Source organism: Balaenoptera physalus (genome assembly GCF_965194825.1).
Source record: "Balaenoptera physalus genome assembly, chromosome: 7".
NCBI lineage: Eukaryota > Metazoa > Chordata > Mammalia > Artiodactyla > Balaenopteridae > Balaenoptera > Balaenoptera physalus.
The window spans coordinates 51,834,616-51,856,399 of record NC_138886.1 but is presented as its reverse complement, the minus strand read 5'-3'; the positions used below and the strand labels follow the sequence as shown (position 1 = coordinate 51,856,399).

The 21,784-nt window shown below is 42.1% G+C and overlaps 1 protein-coding gene across 1 annotated transcript in view; it reads right to left on the bottom strand.

Moving 5' to 3' along the window:
* DMRT1 (doublesex and mab-3 related transcription factor 1) overlaps nt 1-21,784 on the bottom strand; it is a 124,451-nt gene that overhangs the window by 21,551 nt on the left and 81,116 nt on the right. The window lies entirely within an intron of this gene.

Genomic DNA, 21,784 nt, shown 5'->3' with positions numbered 1-21,784 from the left:
AGTTTCTCAGTAGCTAGCAAACGATAGCTTATCAACTTTCCTGTCAGTTCTCTTGGATAGAGGGAAACAAACACTTGGGGGAAGGTCAGCGTACATAACTTTTAAAAAGTAAAAAGCAGTAAATGGGAAGGAAACTTTAAAAAAAACCCAAATTAAAAGAAACTGAATTATACAACACTAAAACAGAAGTCAGGTAAAGGATTTAACAGCAAACCTATAAACATAAAACTCCACTAGGAATCTGACATTAAATATGAAGGATGCAAAAGTAATAATGTGTTGAACAATTTTTGCAACCTTACAAGCCACAGTAGATACAAAATTTAAGCAAAAGGGTCTCTGACCTTCTTAACCTTAGCTGAGTTTAGATCCACCCCCAGAACTCCCTTCCTGCCTAGTGTGAATGTAATTAAGGGGAAGCTGCAGTGGTAATTTCTCTCCTCATTAACTTCCTGATTGGTTTCAGCCTCAGGATTCCGCAGGGCAGTAGTTTGTCACCAATTCCAAATGGCCAATCGTTAATACTAATGTTTGTGTAACTAACTGCCAGCATCTGCCACGGCTTCTTGTACAACAATAATGGTGAAAGGGTACATTAGTGCTCCTGTGTTAATTCAGCTTGTGTTCATCAATAGGGAAATCTATGATGTAATTAGCAAAATGCATTGGGAGCTGAGTGCTGAAGTCATTTGTAGAGAACTAAATCATAGTAGAAGCTGTACTGGGTCCTGATGTGTTTGCCATCAATACTTATTATGTTTGGAATTTAATAAGGTATATTACCATGCTGAAAAGAGACCTTTTTACAAGAGAACACTATTTACGCTTGTTATGGGTTTCGAGGTTTGCTGCAGCTAGTGGAACCACACAGAAATAAAAGAGCAGAGCTGGGATTTAAGAAGCGGATCTTTAACCACTCCACTGGACCAAATTATCTGAGAAAGCCCCGTTCTTCTAATGTGACATAATGGACAGACAGACAGACAGACAGATGGATAGTTTGGGATAGCTACCTCAATATCCAGTTAGGAAAGGAATGTTCTGAAAACTTAGTAAGTTAATAAATTTGAAAAACAGTGTAGGTGATTTCCTGACAAGCAATTTACTTTTGATATTGGTAGTATTTGTTTAGATTTAGTAAGTTAAATAAAAAGAGTACTAATTTGAACCTAGGAAACCTGAAGCTTTCATTTTCTCACTGTTCATTAAGGCTTCTTACTAAATTTGAATTGTTATATGGATTTAAATTTCCCTGCAAATCCAAGATAATTTGTGAATTGTGTTACATGCCCAGGGATGTTGTATCTAAACAGACAGCAGACTTTGCTCTGACATCTTGTGACTATACAAGGATCTGGAGAGCCAACTAAGGGCCAACCAGAGTCTGTGAGTTAATCTGCCCACCCCCATCCCCATCTCAAGCCAGTGACAGAAGGTCCTCTGTACAGAAGAGATGGAGAAGGGAGTGAACATTTACTGACTACTTCTTGTATGTCACCTACTTTAATGAGTATGTAAATTTAACCCTCAAACCATTCACTGAGAGAATTATTCTCCCGTTTTACAAAGGAGGTCCTGTGGAAGCTGCCAAGGGCAGTGCAACATTGGTCAGCCCCACCTCCTGGCTCGTTCTCACCCCTGCACCATTCCCACCCTTGGGTGTCACATTTAGTCACTGGCCACTGAACCGTCCTAATCTCTGTGTTAGTTTGAGGATGTAAAATAACTGACCCTTGTCAACTTAATGCAGAGGATATAAAGGAATAGGCAAGCGTTCTCCAGACATGTTCTGAGCTTCTGCCTACAGTTAACAGCTGACCTAGGGATGCTCCCACCCCAGCCACAAACACCCCGACTCCCCCATTTGGCCCGACTTGTGACTGAAAAAGGAAGGGGTGGGAATTCTGCAAAAGAAAGGATTTGGGGAGAGCCCCCTTTTGCTCTCACTTGCCTTGTGGATACTTTCTTGGAAAATATTCCTCTGACCTGAGGGCGTGAAGATGTGCAGAGTGTGTCACCTGCATAGACTGGGGAGGCTCCAAGCATACTTACTGCATGACCGCACTCCAGAGAACATCCAAAGAAATGAACTCAACCTGTTTTGCAAAATACCTGTATTTTTTAAAGCTTTTCTCCACTCAAAATTTAAATCCATGTTCATTTTACTTTTGTTAAAGGCTTAGCATTGTCTCTGAATGTTGAAGTTAGGGACAGTATCTGTTTAACTCATTTTGTGTAGCACCTCATAAAAGTAGTTCCAAGTGCATCAAAGATTTAGTAAGTGTTTATCTTACTGACTAATGTCCAAAATTTATTTTACTATCATCCTTAAAGATGAAGGTACCCTCTTCATTTAAATGCAGCTTCATTAAACTTTACTGGGGGGAAGAATAACAACCGATCATTTAAAATCATTTTATACCAATTAAAAATTAAAAAGCCAAAATTCTCTTTTTTTGCGTGTTGATTCTAATGAGCCCTGCAGAAGGCTAATTTCAACTCAAAAGGTTCCTCTTCATTATTTTGTAAAAATGCTAATGCCTACTGTCCACGGAACTGTGGGGAAAGATATGCTGTTGGTAGCACTAGAAATTGGTTCAATCTTTCTGGACAGCAGCCTAGTGACATGTAATAAGAACCGTAAAACTGTTCATACCCTCTGACCTGGTAATTCCACTCTGGGGAATAAACCCAAAGAAAGAAAGAATAATTGGCCGGGCGATGCTCAACACACCACTATTTGCATGAGCGAAGACGTGAGTGCTTTGCTCCGGCGCTGGGGGGTGGGGTGTGGGGACGGGGGGGCGGGGGGGGGGCAGGAAGCTTTCACAGGCAACAGACAATTCAGGATTATGCTACCCTGTAATCTTCACTAGGCTCCCAGCATTCACAGAAATGGAAGCAATGACTTCTGGAGACCGAAAGAGAGATTTAAAAGTAAGAAAGTGAAAAAAAAAAGGAAAAAGAGCCCATCTGATCTTTTTTCTTGTTACAATGAAAGGTGGGTAAACCTCCGAGGCTGACCCTGGTTTGAACCAGCAAACCCTGTATCTGTTTTCTCTCTACTAGCCTATTTGTCTACAGCAGCTAAATGGTCTTTCTTCTATTATTATTTTAAAACAAACAAAAAAACCTTACACATAATCACTCTTACCAATGCTGAGGGGGGAAAAAAAAGATGATTTCAGTGATGCCATCTAAGCACCAATATTCTTTTTGGAAAATATTACAGACTGCCCCCCCCCACCAAAACCCACCTCTCTAAAAAACAAAACAAAACCCAATCTAACTGCTAAATCTTTTGACACTGCAAAGACCCCTGACTTTTAACTTGAATGATCTGTTGGGAGTCGGTGGACCGGAACGAACAATTCTCTTCCAGTGATGTGAGAAACAGGATATTCGTGCTTGAGAAAAAATTGTTCTTCCTCTATATGTTAAATACTATTAAGCTCCCACTAAGAAACCATTTTAAAAATAAAAAATGCAAGTGGCATTCTTCAACTGTTAGCAACTCTTCACCTAGACACTGACAGGTCTCTTTGGTTTCCTCGAGTTTGCAAGCCTAAGAGTCTGATGAAAAGCTGATGAAAATGTCTTAAACAATGAATTCTTCCGCTTCATGATAAACCATAGTGTTTGGAAATAAAATCATGTCCAATCAATACCACTTAGCAGATATTTGATGTTTCACAATAGGACTCTTTTCCAGAGTAGAACTGCTGCCCTTCTCACTAACATTTAAAATAACTAGGATTATCTTAGCTGTCCCAAGCTTGGCAGGTTCAGCTTGTACTTTCAAACAGCATTAATTCTTGGCACTCAGAAGAAGGGATAAAAGGTAAAGATATGAATGGAGATCTTTATTCCACCTGATCTATCAAGGATTAGCTCATTCTTTTCCAGTCCATGCCTGCACGCTAGTGAAGAGGAAGGCTAAGCTGTAACTGATGTAATTAGAAACCACAAGCTGAGAATAAAATAGCCCTTTATTAATCGCCCCCATTTACTATAAATGTACCAAAAATATAATAATCTTTGAAACAATTAAATGTGTTTTTTTCCACCTGTGTGCAATCAAAGAGTAGTGGCTAGAGAGAGAGTCTGGTTAGGATTACGCTTTCCCTGAAAACATTATCTTAATTGTCAGTCTAAACTCTAACACCAGTTTTGAGAGGGGCCAGCTCTGCCCTGTGCATACTGCAGGGAGAAGTGGCCAAGCCATCATAAAGGAGAGCTCCTGTGGATGGAATGAGGCGCGTGATTGGTGCTTCCTCCTCGATCCTGCTGCCACAGCCTTGGCAAGCTCTAGGAAAAGCCATCTTACAAACAAGGTGACCTGATAACAGAAAGCACATATGTAACCGCTATCAACACTGCCTCATTCTCTCTAAATTTCATGTGTAACACGGATACAACACAAGATAACACTAGAACTTCTTAATTCTCAAAACAAACAGCAGCCTATCAAGCTTCCTTCGGCAGCCCCTGGGAGAGAGTGTGAGGACCGGGGCTCACAGGCTGGCCCTGCTGGAACTGCAGACTGGCTACCCTGCTGCTCAAGGAACGAGGGGATAACGCACCCCACCTACCACCTTACCACCTACAGAGTTCAACGGATACACGAAGGGAAGAATGCTTTCCTGCCTGTAAAGTAGCACACAAAAAGGGAGAAGAGAAGGGACCCCGTTCAGCCTTCCACCTCACCTGGGATGCAGGTCCCAGGCATTATCTTGGGTCCAGGCATTCCTCCTCTTCCCCCACTCCCACCCTCCATGACAGATTCTTCTGGATCACGGCAGGGCAGCTGCTGGGATCCCACACTCCCTGTTTAATCCATGGGGGGCGGGGGCGGGTCACCAAAACTACTCGAGTCTCAAAGCAAGCACGTGAATAAGTGATGTGTCTGAGACAGCGGCCCTACCCTGGCGGGGGCTCACACCCTGAGCATGTCTTCAATCCTCACCTCCCCAGAAGCCCCCGTGTCCCCTGGCAGTGGTGATGCTGCGGGCTGCTCCCTCACGCCCAAAGTGGCACCGTGAGTTGTGGAGCCTCTTCTCACTGATAGGTCTTCTGCACTCCTTCTGAAATGAGCAAGTGCGTATGTGACGGGTAATTCATTATGACTGGCTCAGCTGACGTGTCTCATCCATGAAGGCAGCACTGGGTGATACACACAACCCAAAGATTCACAGATCCTCTAATTCACTGTGTTTTAACCAAAATATACTCAGTATCAAAACCTAAACATAGTGTGGCCTTTTCTTCGCTTTCATGACAACCTTCTGAGACAAATCCTCACGCTGACTAATTCTGCTCTATTTTCCCCATCACTGAAATAACCACAACACTGACTTTGAAGAAATCCCCTCAACTACCTGGGCAATGAACTTGAACACCAGTTTCCTCATCTGTAAAACGAGGCTAACAACAGGTCCCTGTGATAATCACTGAGTACACAGTAGTTTCCTTACTTCCTTTGTCTTCAATTTCAGTGTCTTCATGTTAGAAGATCCTTGCTTTTGAAGGTGCCAGAATCCAATCAGTATTTAGTACAAAATCTACTCCCTCCAGGCCACACATAATGTGCCTTGAGAGAGCCAGGAACCAGGGATACACACTTTATTTCACTTGGGGCCTATGTGACAGCCAGAGTGTCAAATCCAGGAGGCAAACGACCTGGTCCTCATTTGGACAACAGGTCCCTCGTTACATAAGCTCTGCCTTTTTCATTTTTTGAGAAGGGGTGTCCAATCAAAATGAAGCAGCAGAGTACCTCTGGACATACCAGACCAAAAATAGTGTTGTTATCCAATGATCAAGCCAACCATTCCTTCAGGCAGCAGTATTTTGAAAGCAGGAAGAATCTTCCTTTTGAGCCTAAGTTTGTCCTAAAAGTTGAAAACTCTGGGAAGTACTAGGTACAGGCCTCAATGTCCCCAAAGAAGTAGGGGTCTCATTGTTCCTAATCTACAACTATTGGGTACCTGGAGCCCTGATGGGAGGAGGCTTGCTGGGGTACCAGAAGCTGACCTTCAGTCACAAGGCAACAAAGCAGGGCTAGGGTGAGGTGTGTGGGTTTTGCCAGGAGACCATCTCTTACTATCCGAAGACCTTGGGCAAGTGCCTTACCCTCTCCATGCCTCCATCTCCTCATCTGTACAATGGGGACACAGTACAGCACTTAGGCTGGTTCTACACAAAGCTTTGGGGCCCCATTAAGCCCGATGCATCTGAAAAGCCCACATTACCATTGTACACAGCTGTACCATTTGGTCACCCACATGTGTGTCCCACAGACGCAGCACCTCAGCACTGGATGTGGTCCGAATTGAGCTCTATTCCTAGCATCACTCCCCTCGGCTGCCCCCATCTATACCCATCCTGCCCTGCTTAGTCTTTCTTGAGTGCTTGTCGTCTCTGGTCCACCTTCTCCTCTCTGAAGAGGCAGACCATTTTCCCACCACATACGTGTACTGACAAGGGCAGGAAGGCTGAGGGGGTCCTGCTCCCGGGCCCAGCTCTGCTCATTCTGGAGGGTCTGTTAGGCTGGGCTGAGCCCAGTTCCCAACAGTGGCCACCTGAGAACAAGTGTGGAAAGACCATGAGCTCTGCCGTCAGACATGGCACCTCAGTAAACACCTCTGAGCATCAATTTCTTTCACTGTAAAAGGAGGTAATAATGATATATTTCATAAAGTTGCTCAGAGGATGGAAGAGATGATAAATGACAAAATCATTTGTAAACATAAAGACTCCTTTCCCCTGGCGTGAGTCTGTACACTTCCCTAAGGAAGGAGTGTGATTTAGTCTCTGTCCTCCACTGCCTAAGACAGGACCAAGAAATTAGTAAGACTTTTATTAAACACTGGTTGGGAAAGAAAAAAAAAAAAGAATTATTGTCAACACAGCTCAAACTTCCCTGAATGTTTTCAGACAAGTTTCAATTTCAATGTTCAGAGAAAGGTGACTTTTACTTTATTCATCCTTCTTTACACACCAGAAGGCTAAAAGTAAACATGAATTCCAAACTGAAACCCAAGCCTGTTACGTTGTGTTCTCCTGGGACTTCAGGTACACATGACATTACCTGAGGCTGGGCCAAAGGGGAAGGGACTTGGCTGAACCAGGAGCAGGGGCAGGGCAAGGGGAACCTCCTCGAGAAAGGAACAGGAAGTCTATTAGATAAAACACTAACACCTGGTAAACTGAAATTCAGCCAAGAACATCTACTGTACACTACCTAGCACAGTGCAGTGCACCCAGCAGGTGCTTAATAATGGATGGGGGAGTGAGAAAGACCATGGAATGTGGTCTTCACAAGACATGCTGCCACCACAAACCAGGGCTAATCCACACACTGGCAAAGACAGTCTCAAGCCTAAAACCAGTTTTGAGGATTTTAAAGTGCAAAGGCTTTGTCTAATTTTGTCTGTATTTACTGGAAGGACTCTGGGCACCGACACAAGGAGAAAAGCCGCATCAAACACACCCTGAGGCGTGATCTCAGCCAAAGAGCCTGGCTCTGGATGAGCCCGCAGGACCACGTTCCTTGGGGACTCTGCAACGCAAACCACATATGGTACCACGACTGGGTGGTCACAGGTGCAACTGCATTTGAAAACAGAGTTTAAATAGGTACGTGATCATCTCAGAAACCAAGGCAGACCAGGCTAACAAGAGGCTCCACAAGTCACCTCTGGAAGAGAGTTCCCATTTGATTCTGGGAAAGCTGTTTTCTCAGATACAAAAGGAATCAAACCCGCAAAGCAGGCCGCGGCATTCGCCAGCCTAGAAACTAGGTTGGCTCTGTCCAGGTATTTTGCAACAAGAGACATTTTTAAAGTAGCTTTGCTGAGAGTTTCCTTCACACTGAGAAGAAAGAATCACAGATGCTTCAACCTTAAAGGGTAATGTATGATGAAAATCTCCACCTTCATGGGACTCTTGTTAAGACTAAGAAAAAAGATTAAAGTTTTGGAGTCAACACCACTGCCAGGAGAGCCAGGCGTGAGGAGAGGGAATGCAGCTGCTTTCTCACCTGGGGCCCGAAATGAGCTCGGTTTCTGGCTAATCCACCAGCTTGCAGTCAGCCTTTCACTGTGGAATTACATCATCTCTGATAAAACATGCTGTTTAACAAAATATGTAAGATGTGCAGCTTCAGCTGTATGGCTTTGAGGAACTCTTTCATGGAAGCAACCTAAGTGTCCATCAACAGATGAATGGATAAAGAAGATGTGGCACATATATACAATGGAATATTACTCAGCCATAAAAAGAAACGAAATTGAGTTATTGGTAGTGATGTGGATGGACCTAGAGTCTGTCATACAGAGTGAAGTAAGTCAGAAAGAGAAAAACAAATACAGTATGCTAACACATATATATGGAATCTAAGGAAAAAAAAAAAAGGTCATGAAGAACCTAGTGGCAAGACGGGAATAAAGACACAGACCTACTAGAGAATGGACTTGAGGACACGGGGAGGGGGAAGGGTAAGCTGGGACAAAGTGAGAGAGTGCCATGGACATATATACACTACCAAATGTAAAATAGATAGCTAGTGGGAAGCAGCCGCATAGCACAGGGAGATCTGCTCGGTGCTTTGTGACCACCTAGAGGGGTGGGAGAGTGAGGGTGGGAGGGAAGGAGACGCAACAGGGAAGAGATATGGGGACATATGTATATGTATAGCTGATTCACTTTGTTATAAAGCAGAAACTAACACACCATGGTAAAGCAATTATACTCCAATAAAGATGTTAAAAAATATATTCAGATACTTTGCAATGAAATGAATAAAAGAGAAAGTTCACAAGCCATTTCACAAGTAGAACTTGTGTAAAAGTTGCAGCTTATAATTTGAAAAGAAATATTGTGCCCCAAATGATATGCTAGTAGCAGGGTAGAAGATTGTGTCCAGTAAATTATTTTATCTCTACTGTCAGGAGATGATGCCTTCTTCAAAAAAAACAAATGCAAAACTCCATCAGTGTTGGCTATTAATACTATGCCAACTTTTCCTTCTCTTTCTTTCTAACTAGGGTTACAGGAAATTTAAAATGAGTAATTATTAGTATTTTTCTCTAGTACAGAAGAAGGAAGCAAACACCAGGACACATTTAAATAACATATACCAGATGAAATCAATCAGGATAGAAAATTCCAGGCATTTCCAGACAGGAGAATACATGCTTACTCAGTCACACAGGTTGTTTTACCTCCTAATTACAACACAGCCATAATGGGTAGATAAGATAGTTCAGATTACAGGCTCAAAAATACGCTCTTTTGGAACGGTCCATGTTAAGGGTGAAGAGAAACAAGAAAGTAGCACAAACTATGTTTTTCCTAAAGAGTATTTACACACTTTGCATAAGACCCCAACTGCTAAAAAAACAAATCATATGTCTTTCTTAAAACATTTTTCTATTTGTTTAAAATGTCTTCTGTTCAACTAGATCCCAAGAAAGGACTTCAACGCTAAAGAGGTTTAATCTGTGGGTGATATAAGGCATTCAGGGAATGTGATTGTGCCCTCCCCTCTCCAGGGGTTTATGATATTTTTTAATTGTTTCAGGAGAGAAGACCTCACGTCTTGACAAGTATTTTAGTTTGCTTTCAAGAAAAGATTTTCCTTTTCCCCCCCCAACTACATCCTGTCTGAAACTAAACTTAACTGTAGCCTTTTTTTAGGGACTTCTCAGAACAACCCATGTTCTCTTTGGGCGAGAAGCTTCTGGGCAAGACCTGCTGGTGCTGGTCAACCAAACTCAGCTCTGAACTTCATGAAGGAAACCAACGCTGGCAGGTATTTATCAAAGTATAAGACAACTTTGATTTAATTCTTCCTCCCAATGGTCAAAAAAATTGGTCTCCTTTCAGGATTTTGTTTTCTGTTTAAGAAAATTTTTTTTATTGTGGTAAAATACACATAACATAAAATTTACCATTTTAACCACTTTGAAGTGTACAGCTCAGCAGGATTAAATATATTCACGATGTTGTGCAACCGTAACTACCCAACCATCTCCGGAACTTCGTCACCTTTCCAAACTGAAACTCTGCACCTATTAAACAATAACTCCCCACTCCCTCTGCCCGGCCCCTGGTAACCACCCTTTTACTTTCTGGTTCTATGAATCTGACTACTCTAGGTACCTCATATAAGTGGAACCATACAGCATTTGTCTTTCTGTGACTGGTTTATTACGCTTAGCATAATGTCTCCAAGGTTCATCCATGTTGCAGCATGTGGCAAAATTTCATTCCTTCTTCAGGCTGAATAACATTTCAAGTACAGCCCACATTTTGTTTACTCAGGCATTTATCAGTGGACATATGGATTGCGTCTGCCTTTTGGCTCTTGTAGATAACGCTGGTTATGAACACTGGTGTTCAAATATCTGTTCAAGTCCCTCTTTTCACTTTTTTTGTGTGTATACCCAGAAGTGGAATTGCTGGATCATATGTTAATTCTATTTTTAAGTTTTTGAGGAACCACCATACAGTTCTCCACAGCAGGGGCACCATTTTACATTCCCACCAGCAACGTACAAGGGTTCCAATTCTCCACATCTTCAGCAACACTTGTTATTTTCTGGGGTGTTTGTTTGTTTTTTAATAATAGCCAGCCTAAGGGGTGTGAAGTGTGGGATTTTGTCTTTTGATCCTTTTACACTAATCCTTTCCTGCACTGCATCCTCTCCTTCCCCAACCCTGACCTACCACCCAGTCTCTGTTTCATCATCACCAAACTTAACTGAAGAACTGGCCCACTGCCCACTACTCACTGGGTTATGCCTGGCAAACTGGTAGCTGTTTCACTCCCAGAAAAGCTTTCTCAAGGTCACCCATAGCCTGCTGGTCCCCAAAGCCAATGGCCTGCTGCAGTCTTTCCCTCTTTGCTCAGGAGCACTGACACCTAACATGCCCTCTCCCCTTCATCCCCCTCAGCTGCCCTCCAGGCTTTCTGCCCTCCTGGACCATCCTTCCCCAACACCAACCCTAGACACAGACTCCCCAAACTACGCCACTTGGTCCTCTCACCCACATAAGCTTTAAACATCACCTCCTTGCAAATGACTTCACAATTCCTATCTCTTGCCCCGATTTCTCACTGAGAACCACTTCTGTATATTAAATATTGGCTGAACATCTCCACCTGGATGAGTTTCCTGCAATGTAACCTCATCTGTTTAGAACTGAACCCACCATCTTCTCCTCTCTTGGGTCCTGAACATGCCCACATCACCTGAAGCTCAGGATCTCTCAGACCCACCCCCCAACCTAAGCCACTGCTCTGTCCCGCTCTCTTGAACTGCACAGAGCCCTCCTGCACCTCCCTCCCTTCCAGTTACCCTCATCTGCTAGCATCTGGGTGCCCTGTCCAGTCTTTTCTACTTCATCTTAATTTATCCAGTATGGCCAGTTAGTTATTCTTCCAGAAGCATGTCTCTAACAAGATGTTTCTTTCTAAATAAACACCTATGGAGACTTCTGAAGAGCTGAGAGTACAAAAATAGATCTCTGTGACAATGAACCTGAACCCTCAAGAAAGGTTCAGCATCCTGAAGGCGAGAAAGAAGAGAATCCATTTTGTAAATGTCTCTGTCATCAGAGACTGGGAGGCAGAGAACTTTGGCAATCACAGGAGAAATTATGAGTTGTTTGGAAAATTCATTTATGCAAAAGAGATCATTGTTCAGTGATGGCAAGTTAATGTGACCTCATGAATCTATCCTTAAACCCAGTCCTTGGACGGACATAACTTCACTCTGGACACTAACAGAAATACCAGAAGGACAGAAGCTGGAAGACTGAAAGGTATACAGACACTTTTTTCTCCATAACAAAATAAGCTTATGAAACTGCGACCTTAAAAAAAAATAGGTAATATGGTGTCATTGGACAGATTTTGCATAGATTGCTTTCATTATTGTTGACTGGTTGATGACTGACTGACTGACTGAAGATGTGACAACACAATAAATAAGGTTGAGTCTACAGACGGACATAGAACTCTGGCCCCAACAATAAGCCAATCCACATTCTTCTCAAGCACACCTGAAACATTAATACAAAATGACCATGTACTGATCTACAAAGCCAAGTCTCCACAAATTTCAAGATGTGTATCTTTCAAACCTTTGAAGTCTTGGAGATTTAAGTCTGTAGTCTATCAGAGTAACTACTACGAAAAAAACCTTTCAGCTTTAAAAAAATGATATAGAAGAATATAAATTTCACTGACTCTGACTAAGCAACAGGCCAGCATTTGGCCACAACATAATTGATTGCACCCTTAATGCTACTGTTGAAAGTAGTTAAGTGCCCAGGCACTGATTCCAACCCACACACTCCTCCTCGATCCCACATTCCAAGTAGATCAGGTATTTTCACACTTGGTTCATCTTCAGTGAAGACTGTAATTAAATCTTTAATTTGAAAACAAGAGCGAAAGTCCGGCACTCGCAGCATGACTGGCCGCCCTCAAAGCTTAGAGCGAAGAGCAATCAAGTACCAAACGGCGACCTCTGCTCCTTCAAGCTCAAGTAATCTGCTCATTCCAGAAAGTACCAGCTCATCTCAAAACCGACAAATTTACATGTGGAAATGCTTTCCACAGTTATCTGCAAGCTTCCTGGGGATTAGAAACATTATTTAAATTACATAAACTGTCAAGTTGATGTGCTGCCTGGCCTTTTGATTACACCATAATTTTTAAAGCATACATTTCAGAACATGCTTTATTTCATATTCAAGGTGTTGGAAGAGACCTCTCAGGGAGCTGAGTACCCAGGAACACAATGACTTCTGCTGGTCCTGTTTATGTCTTAACACTCTTAAGCATTAAAGAAGGCAGTGTGGTGCTAATTGGTTACTTAATTCATGGACTATGTCTTGAGCATCTGCTCTGTGCCCAGCACTATTGTAGATGAAGAGAATACAGCCATGAATAAAACAAGTCTCTGTTCTCATAAGGAAGAAACCAGGGACACCTGTAATCAGAGACACCTGGGAGCAGATCCTTACTGGTGATGTGACTGTGGGCAATAACTGAACACCATGAACTTCAATTCTGGACATTCGTTAATGGAAAACAATAACGTTAAGGGCTGTAGTCATTAAAACTAAAATATACTCAATCAACACTAGTCCTTCCTCTGCTTTTCCCTTTCCATAATAAGGGAGCAGTAAGTACTTCACAGGTACACCAGGCACCACCTGAAGCAAAATCCGGAGGAAGGTGAATTGTTTCTCAGTTACCCTTTTACCTGACCCTGTGCGCCTCCCTCACCTCTGTGCACTTCTTTTCTGTTCTTAGGTATCCGGTGCTCCCTGATCCTCTCCCCTGGTCTCCTCTCTGCCAAATGACACCTTACCCCTCCCCCCAACCCCTCCAGACACAGTTCTATTCTCTCAGTTTACTGCTTACTCTCTCAAGAGTTTACTCTTGATGAAAGGCATCCGGTTAAACTACTTCACTCAAGAGGTGAACTCAGGCTTCGGGCTCTAACCTCCTGTTGGTATCCTCATTTCAAAGCGGTGGCTTCTAGACATTGCAGAGATGTCACCTTTTGGGGCAGAGCAAATTTCTAAAGTGTTGCCTATACCACTCAGTATACAGAAGGCACTGCTATTAAGTGGGTGGATCCTAGAATTTTACTTTTACTATGTCAGGTTTCCATAATTTATGGAAAAGACGTATCCTTGCTGAGTAAGGTTCTGGTCCCAGCCTGGTCTGCATCCCCACCCTAGAATGGTGTCACAGCCTTTCAAAGCATCTACCAGGACGAGAATCTCAAGCTGATAATCAGCTTCCCCTCCACTTGCTTTCCAGGAGCTTAATTAGAATGTAGTCCTGTGGCTAACCAGAAAAACGACTGCTATTTAAAGAACTGACATTACAAGACAGTTATTTTCGGCTGACAGTAAGTCTCATGTTTTCTAGTGCTTCAATGAGGCTCCAGGATTGTATGTGTCAGAGCAGAGAATAAAATGAACTTCTAATTATTTCCGTTAGGAAATATTGCTATTTGTAACACTGAACCAGCTAAAATTGTGAGAAAAAGAAAAGACACAGACATTAGCATTAGCTAATGAATGTGGCTGGTAGTTAAGGGGGAAATTTTTTTATAGTGCTAAACCAAGGTCATCCATTTATTTAAAAAGTCCTTAGAACCTTTGGTGAAAAAACAAACTATCAGATATCACAGGTTTTCATTTGCTTTAATAAACATGTATTGTTTTCATAGTAATAAAAAAGTGATATAAAAGACAGACAGCAAGGATAAAAGGAAATCAAAGAAAACAGGCCACCGCTGGGAGCACTGCTCTCTGCTCCTGCGCTGTAGGAGTGAACCGCTTTCTTTATTGAGTGCGGGCGGGCAGACCCTAGGGCAATGAAACAGGACTCCTTAGGAAGGATGGACTACGGCCCCAGCAGGAGCTGGTAAGTGCTGACTTAGGTAAGCAGGCCTGTGAAATGAGGTTCAGCCCACATTATTTATTAGCATAATTATTAAGAATCATCGCTATCATTCACTGAGCCCCTATCATGTTCCAGGCATTGCACTTATCACCTCCACAGAAACCCTTTGGGGAGGTGGGCATTAATATCCTCATTTGACAGATTTAAAAAATTGAGGCTCAGAGAGGGTGATTAACATCCAAGGTCACACAAGTGCTGAGAGTCAGAGCCAGATTCTGTACTCAGGACTTGAACCTGGGACTGTCCACCACGAGGCCGCAGTACATTACGATGGGTTTGCCGGTTTGATTTCTCACGCAGCCTACTCTGCTGACACGACCCAGGGAGCCCTCTGCCATGAGCCCTCCTCTTCTTCACATTCACAGAGTTGCTGCCCAAGCTCCCCTCCAGAAAGCCATGATTTTGCTGAAAAAGACAGCTTTAAAGCCCAAGCATCACCTGAGCTGCAGGTTTGCCTTTTGAAAATGAATCCAGGAAAGCAGCTACCCAGGGGGTCCCAACTCCCACATCTTTTCAATCTACTTTCCAAGCAAAAGAGATTTCAGGGACCCAACGTGTAATTCGGTGGAGTGAAGGGCTGGGGAAAGGTATCCATTTGCTGCCTATCAGGTGTTTCAGAAAGTAAAGTAGGAGACACTTGGGAGAACCCTGCAGCCTCTTCAAAGGCGACCCCCTGTTGCAGAGCCTTCTGAGCCCCGAAACAGCAGAGCACAGAGGAGGGATGGTCTCTCCTGGGTCAGCAGGGAGGCTGCCAGGGGCCGTGGGGGGATGCTGACTTCTACCAAGACCCCCAGGCCTCTGGTAGGAGAGTCGGAAACAGAACCATAGGATCTGGGAATTTGAGAGCAACCAGACACCAAGATATCAGAAAGAGTGGTATCAAAAAAAGGGGTCTTAGGGACTTCCCTGGTGGTCCAGTGGCTAAGACTCCATGCTCCCAAGGCAGGGGGCCCAGGTTCGGTCCCTGGTCAGGGAACCAGATCCCGCATGCTGCAACTAAAGATCCCACATGCCGCAACTAAAAGATCCCAATGCCGCAATGAAGATCCCATGTGCTGCAACTAAGACCCGACGTGGCCAAATAAATAAATAAATAAATAAACGTTTTTTAAAAAAGAGGGTCTTATTTTTCCCAAGTTACATTGGCCTGAGGAGAGGAGAAGAAAGGGGTACAGAAGACCCCTACTAACATAAAAGTGTTGCTTTTCCCTTCAACTGATTTAAGATAATGATGACAAGTTCAGCAAAGTGCACACCTGGAGGAAGGACAGCAGGGTGTAGGTGGGCTCCAGGGTGGATCCGTCCCATAGGCTTCACGTTCACTAAGCACAAAGGGGCACAAGAGGGCCGAATTCTGGGCCGATCCATACAGGAGAGTTTTCAGAGTAGATAAGTAATTACCCAATTCCACCTCCTATGACCTTCCATGAAGGCAGGATAGAGACAGTGAAAAATGAACCAGTCACCCCAGCAAGCTCCAGCACCTCCCGGTCAGCAGTATCAAGGGCTCCTGATACATCTAACAGAAACGCCACAGGGCCTGACCGGGGCCACCAGCGGGAAAACCTATCCATCAGCAAAGCTAACACAGTCCAGTTCAGGCTCAAATCTAAAACCAGAGCGTCGGGATGGTTAGCGGTACAGTAATACACTCCTGGATTCTACGGAATTTGTAAGACTATACTGTCCCTTGGGCGAGTCATGTTTGGGGCCTCAGTTTCCACATTATAAAGTGAGGGGGTTGAGCTCAGTGGCTTCAAACTGCTCTCTCAGAACTAAAATTCTTTGTGTGGACGACTTCTGAAATCTCCATTTCTTTTAAGCTCTAAAGGCTTAAGTGCCTACTTCAAGTCAGAATTAATCAAGTACAAAACAGAACTAATTCAGCACCAAGTGATTACTCCTGAAGATACGGAGACCTTTCTTCCCTAGTGGAGACATTAACATTTTCTCTGTCAATAATGTACTAAAGCTTTTCCCAGTCACTGGGATTCGGCCACTGAACAGGATGTTCACCTCCTCCGTCTCTGAGCTGATACAGAAGAGGAGCTTACGGTGACATGTGACAGCCTCTGCCTCACAATCAATCGCTGACTTTGTTGGGAGACTTGGTTGAAATCTGATTAGCTAACTTTTCACGATGAATTTCCTAACACTATAATTTATTTGATATCTCGATTGGCTCAGTCTATGAATCCAGTCCTTAGAAGAGTGTCAATCACTGCTTTTTTGTGTGAATCTGAACTATTGCCCAATATGACCTCGCAGACCTGGACACACGCCTATTACAGAGAGAGGACACATCTTCAACTTCTCTTACAAAGGAGACAGCACATTTCTAGTCCCAGTGGAAATATAACTGTCCCCCACGCTATGCCAACAAGAAAGCAGGCAGAATTGCCTTCTCCTGTTTTTTGGTCTGTTTTCTCCCAGACTAGATCCTCTAGTAAGGAGAACTCAGCTACAAGAGATGAAAACTGCTAGTCTTTACAAGCACCTCTGCTTGTGCATATGAGCTGGTGTTTTTATAGGGAGACTGATTGGGATTCAGCACAAGTTGGCTGTTAGGGAGGATGGACTACACTGGAGGGGCTTGTCCTGCAACCTGTGTGACCTGCTCTTGTACTCAGTCTGTGGGGAGAGAGGAGGGAGCAGTGGTGGACGAAACGGTCCAGCCACTAGGCATCTCAGGCACTGTCCAGATGGTGGCTGAGGGTACCTCCCTTACTGCAAGGCCTCTCAAGAGGTACTCTGGCTTCCTGATGGAAATAAGACCCACTGGACTCCACTGTCCACCCACCAGATAGACAACAATGTATATATTAAAATATCACACTAGCAGAGGTTTGGAAGAAAGTGGTACTTTCATGCACTGCTGCCAGGAATGTAAACCAGTGCAGCCAGTCTTGGGGGTAATTTGGCAGTATTTAACACAATCTAAAATGCAGGCTTCTTTGAAATGGCCCTTCCTAGCATCTCCCCAGAAAAACACCGGCACCTGTGTACAAGGAGACTGCAGCATGTAAAACAATGTGATTGTCAATAAAGAAGGAAATTAACCAATAAACTATGATCCTTCCAAACTTTGAAATAGTACGTGCCCGGTGAATAAAGTAGATCTACATGCAGCAACATGAAAGGTCTTTAAGACCAACTGTTGATTGAAAAAAGTAGATTTGAACAACAATCTGTTCACTATGATGACCCCCCTTAGGTTAAAAGGCCAAGCAAACTATGTATTTCTACAAACACATATCCTCATAGCAAAAAGTCTGAAATGACATATATTAAGAGTTTAGCTCTTGATGTAATTGTTAAAATAAGTGAGATAAGGGAAGAGTAGTCCATAGCACAGCTCACACACCAAGATTACAACTGGTGGAAGAATATGCATGTGTATTCAAAAAATAAACCTTGTCAGGAATTACAGAGAAAATGAAAACACCAATGTTCTATCCAGTTAAGAAAAAAAAAGTTATTTTAACTGTACATTGAGAATCACGTTCTTAAAAACCAGTTTTCTGAAGTTATTTTTGACTGCTCTCTTTTAAATCTCTGACTTAAAGAGTACTTTTTAGATGAACAAAGTACAAAAGACAGCTGTATAGCAAGTTTCATCTTGATGGAAGTATGAAATGGCTGACTGCAAACTAGAATGAAAGAAAAAACACACATTAACTACAGTAGTTATATTGTTCATATAAACTAAACTGTTTTGATTTTTGAAAATTCTACTTTGCAAAAGATCTAACTCACTGATAAAATGTGCAGTGGGTATCATTATTATTCCCAATTTGTTTTAATACAGCAGGTCTTTATCTATCAGAGGACAGTTCCTTAGGTTAAGTTAGTCATTTTCGGGTGTGTACATTAGGCCACTAGTTTACTAAATTATCTTGTTAATAAGTAGTCATACACCTTCCAAAGCAAACAACTGACAACTAGAATAAAAATATACTATAATGTCTATGTTTGAAACATTATAAAATAGCAACGTTTTATGACACATAGCATGTTATTATAAGTGTGTGATATTATAAGGGTCACAAATATGGTATTTGGAATAAAGCCAAATTTAAAGCACTTCAGTAACAACCAAGGTGCTTGAAGCAGACTTGGTTCCATGTATACAGAAGAGGTGGTTACTTATAAAAGAGTGATTTGAGAATCAGGGGAAAAGAGATCCTGTCCCTAAAATATGCCTGCCACCCAAGGACCAAAATATCTGAAATTCCACCATTAAGGATTCATTTCTTCAGAATAAAAACTGATGTCCTTTTAAAATTCAAATACTGAGGAGGACTAAGACATAAAATCAATATTATTTTACCATGTTATTTATCAAATTGCTTTTTCTCAAAAGAGGGACGGGCAAGAGGGGAGTAGGCTACAGAAGTAAGAAAAAGTCCACGTGTATATGTGTATTTACTGCGAGGATACTGGAGGAGAAATGACAAAAGTGCAACACTACTGATCATTCCCTTTCACTCCTGGAATTGGTCCTGCCTGGAACACTTTCAACCGTAACCTTTCTAAGAATTTTGGCAGGCTCAAAACCAATCCGGAACAATCAATTAAGAAGACCATGGAATTAGTGAAAAACCGATACAAGTTACTACAATTTATTAGGCCCTAACCGTGTGCCATATGCAGTGCTATGCCCATTATATACATTACTTAATTCACACTAAAAAGAAACTTCATGAAATGCATACTATCACCTCCAACTTACAGATGGAAAAACTAAGTTTTAGAGAGAGGAAGACACCTGCCCAAGGTCATGTGGCACTAAGTGACAACCCAGGTTTGGGAGACACCAAACTCAATGCTCTGAGCCATTATGCAAATATACAAAGGAAAATGAAATAATTTGAACACGAATCAGTGCTTAGGCCCCAAAGCAAACCACCTTCTCTCATACCTTTAAATTCACCTTTTCTTTAAATAGATATATTTCAGTTAAGAAAGGTAAAAACAGCTTCTTTCTCATGGTGATTTTTCTGCCTTTCTTAACCAAAATAAATCTTCTCTAGAATGGGGAACTTCATCAGTAAATTGGAATCTGCTGGAAAATCTTCAACACATTATTTTTAACTAATCCTCCCAGGCCCTCTTTTCCCCTGGTGGATGTTTCAGATGAAAAGGAAGTCCATTTGGAAATGGACCATATAATATCCCACTCTCCCAATGAATTTCAGACTTTAAGGAAATAAAAATAACTCATAGTACCCCAAATCCAGGGTATAAGTGGTAGGTGGCTATGTGTGTTATGTTCATGGAAAACAGAGTTGGGGAAACACACTGTCACGGGTGAGTTCAAATGATATTCCTATAAATAGACTGTAAAAGATGCCTCTTGTGCCCAAGGAACATCCTACTGGCATCCTCCGTGTAAGTTTCAACTCACCTCCCTGTGGCAGCACCTTGTACAGAGTGGACCGTGGGCCACTTACTTCCTGCCCCCAGGCTTCTCTGATGCCACAGACACTATGCTCCTTCAAGCACACGTGCAAATCAGAAGTGAGGGGGCTTAATGCCTCAGCCAATGGCAGTGGGAGCCTGTGGATAAATGCCTCTCCTGCTGTAGTATCCTCAGGTAGAGGACTCTGAGAGGCTCTCTAGGAGGTCCCCAGAAGGTCCCAGATCTAACACCTGTTGCTGCCCGCCATGACTCCTGTAACACAACTTGATGTTGGATTTTCCTGCCCTCACTCTTCCTACTTGGAATTACCATTCAATACACTACAGCACACAGGTCCATCCTGTCTTGAGTTCTGCTTCTAAGCAGACCCCAAGCTAATACATGGACATCCTTTATACCTCAAGAAGAAGCATAATATGGGGGGTGGGAGGAAGTGATAGATCTCAGTGTGAATCTCAGTTCTGCCATTTACTTACTACACTGGGGGAGTAACTTGTTTAAGCCAGTTGGCTCTACTACCACAAATATCCACTTTTTTCAGTGGGTATTGAAAGAAATATGTAGAAATAAAGAATTTCAAAAATCTCTTTAAGAACAGATTAAGTTATGCCAATCAATATCTATACATGAACAAACAAACTCATATGATGGTGATATGAAATGACCAATAAAACAAACCAACCTTTGGGAAAATCTAACGATGAACACAGAAAATAAGCAAACAGAGAAAAGCATTAAACATGAGAAAGTGGATGTAACCACAGGTATAGTGTTCCAACCACAGGTACAGCAATTTTATATCATTGTTTGAAAATAAAAGTGAAATGTATAGTTCTCTCCAGAGAAAGAAAACTGCCAAAATTAAGTGAGGAAAAGAGTTCATTAGATATCAATAGATTACCATAAAAGAAAGAGTTAATCAAGACATTCCCCATTTTGCAAAGGACCTAGGCCCAGATGGTTTTATGAGTAATTTCATTCAAACACAAAGATATGATTATTCCTATGTCATTTAAACTTCTTCAGAGAATAAAGATGAACAACAACTAAAAAAGATGAACAACTTGTTTCATCCTATGAGCTTATAACCATGAGACAAAAAACATGATAAAGATACCACAAAATAGGAAAAAAGGCCAAACTCACTTATGAGTATAACTACAAAAGTCCTAAATAAATACACGTAAACTGAATCCTGCAATGTATTAAAAAGATAACGCCTCATGACCAAGTAAGATGTATTCCAGGGATATAAGGATGGTTCGACATTAGGAAATCTATTAATGTGACTTACTACATTAAAAAGAGAAAACCACATGGTTATTTTGATAGATGCCAAAAGAGGCATTTGACAGAAATGTAATAACCGTTCTTGTAGGTATTAATGTATATCAGCATAACATACACTGGGGAGGGAAGGAATACAAAATGTGTAATATGTATATGAAAGAAATTATAAAACTTTACTATGAAACTTCTGGTTTTAATATATTTCTATCTTATTTGATTTTTCCCCAATGAGCTTATACTGTTTTTTGTAAAAATAATAACAATAGCCCTGTATGAAGCACTGAACTAGGAGTTACACAGAGCATAATGCAAAGCCCTCTTCAGGCAGTTGTGGTGTCTGCTGAGTGCCAATAAAGAAAAAAATAAAGGTCAAAGAATGAATGAGGAGAAAGAATATGCAACCGGAAATAGAAGTAACTATTCTCAGTATTTGTGGAGAAGATTCAAATTTCAAAATAGCAGGACCAGGGAAAAATCACCCTGTCATTCATTCTGGAAAACATGGTGATAGAAGAGTTTAGAGCTGGCTGATAAAAGAAGAGGACTTGATGAATGAGGGACATTGTGGGGACCAG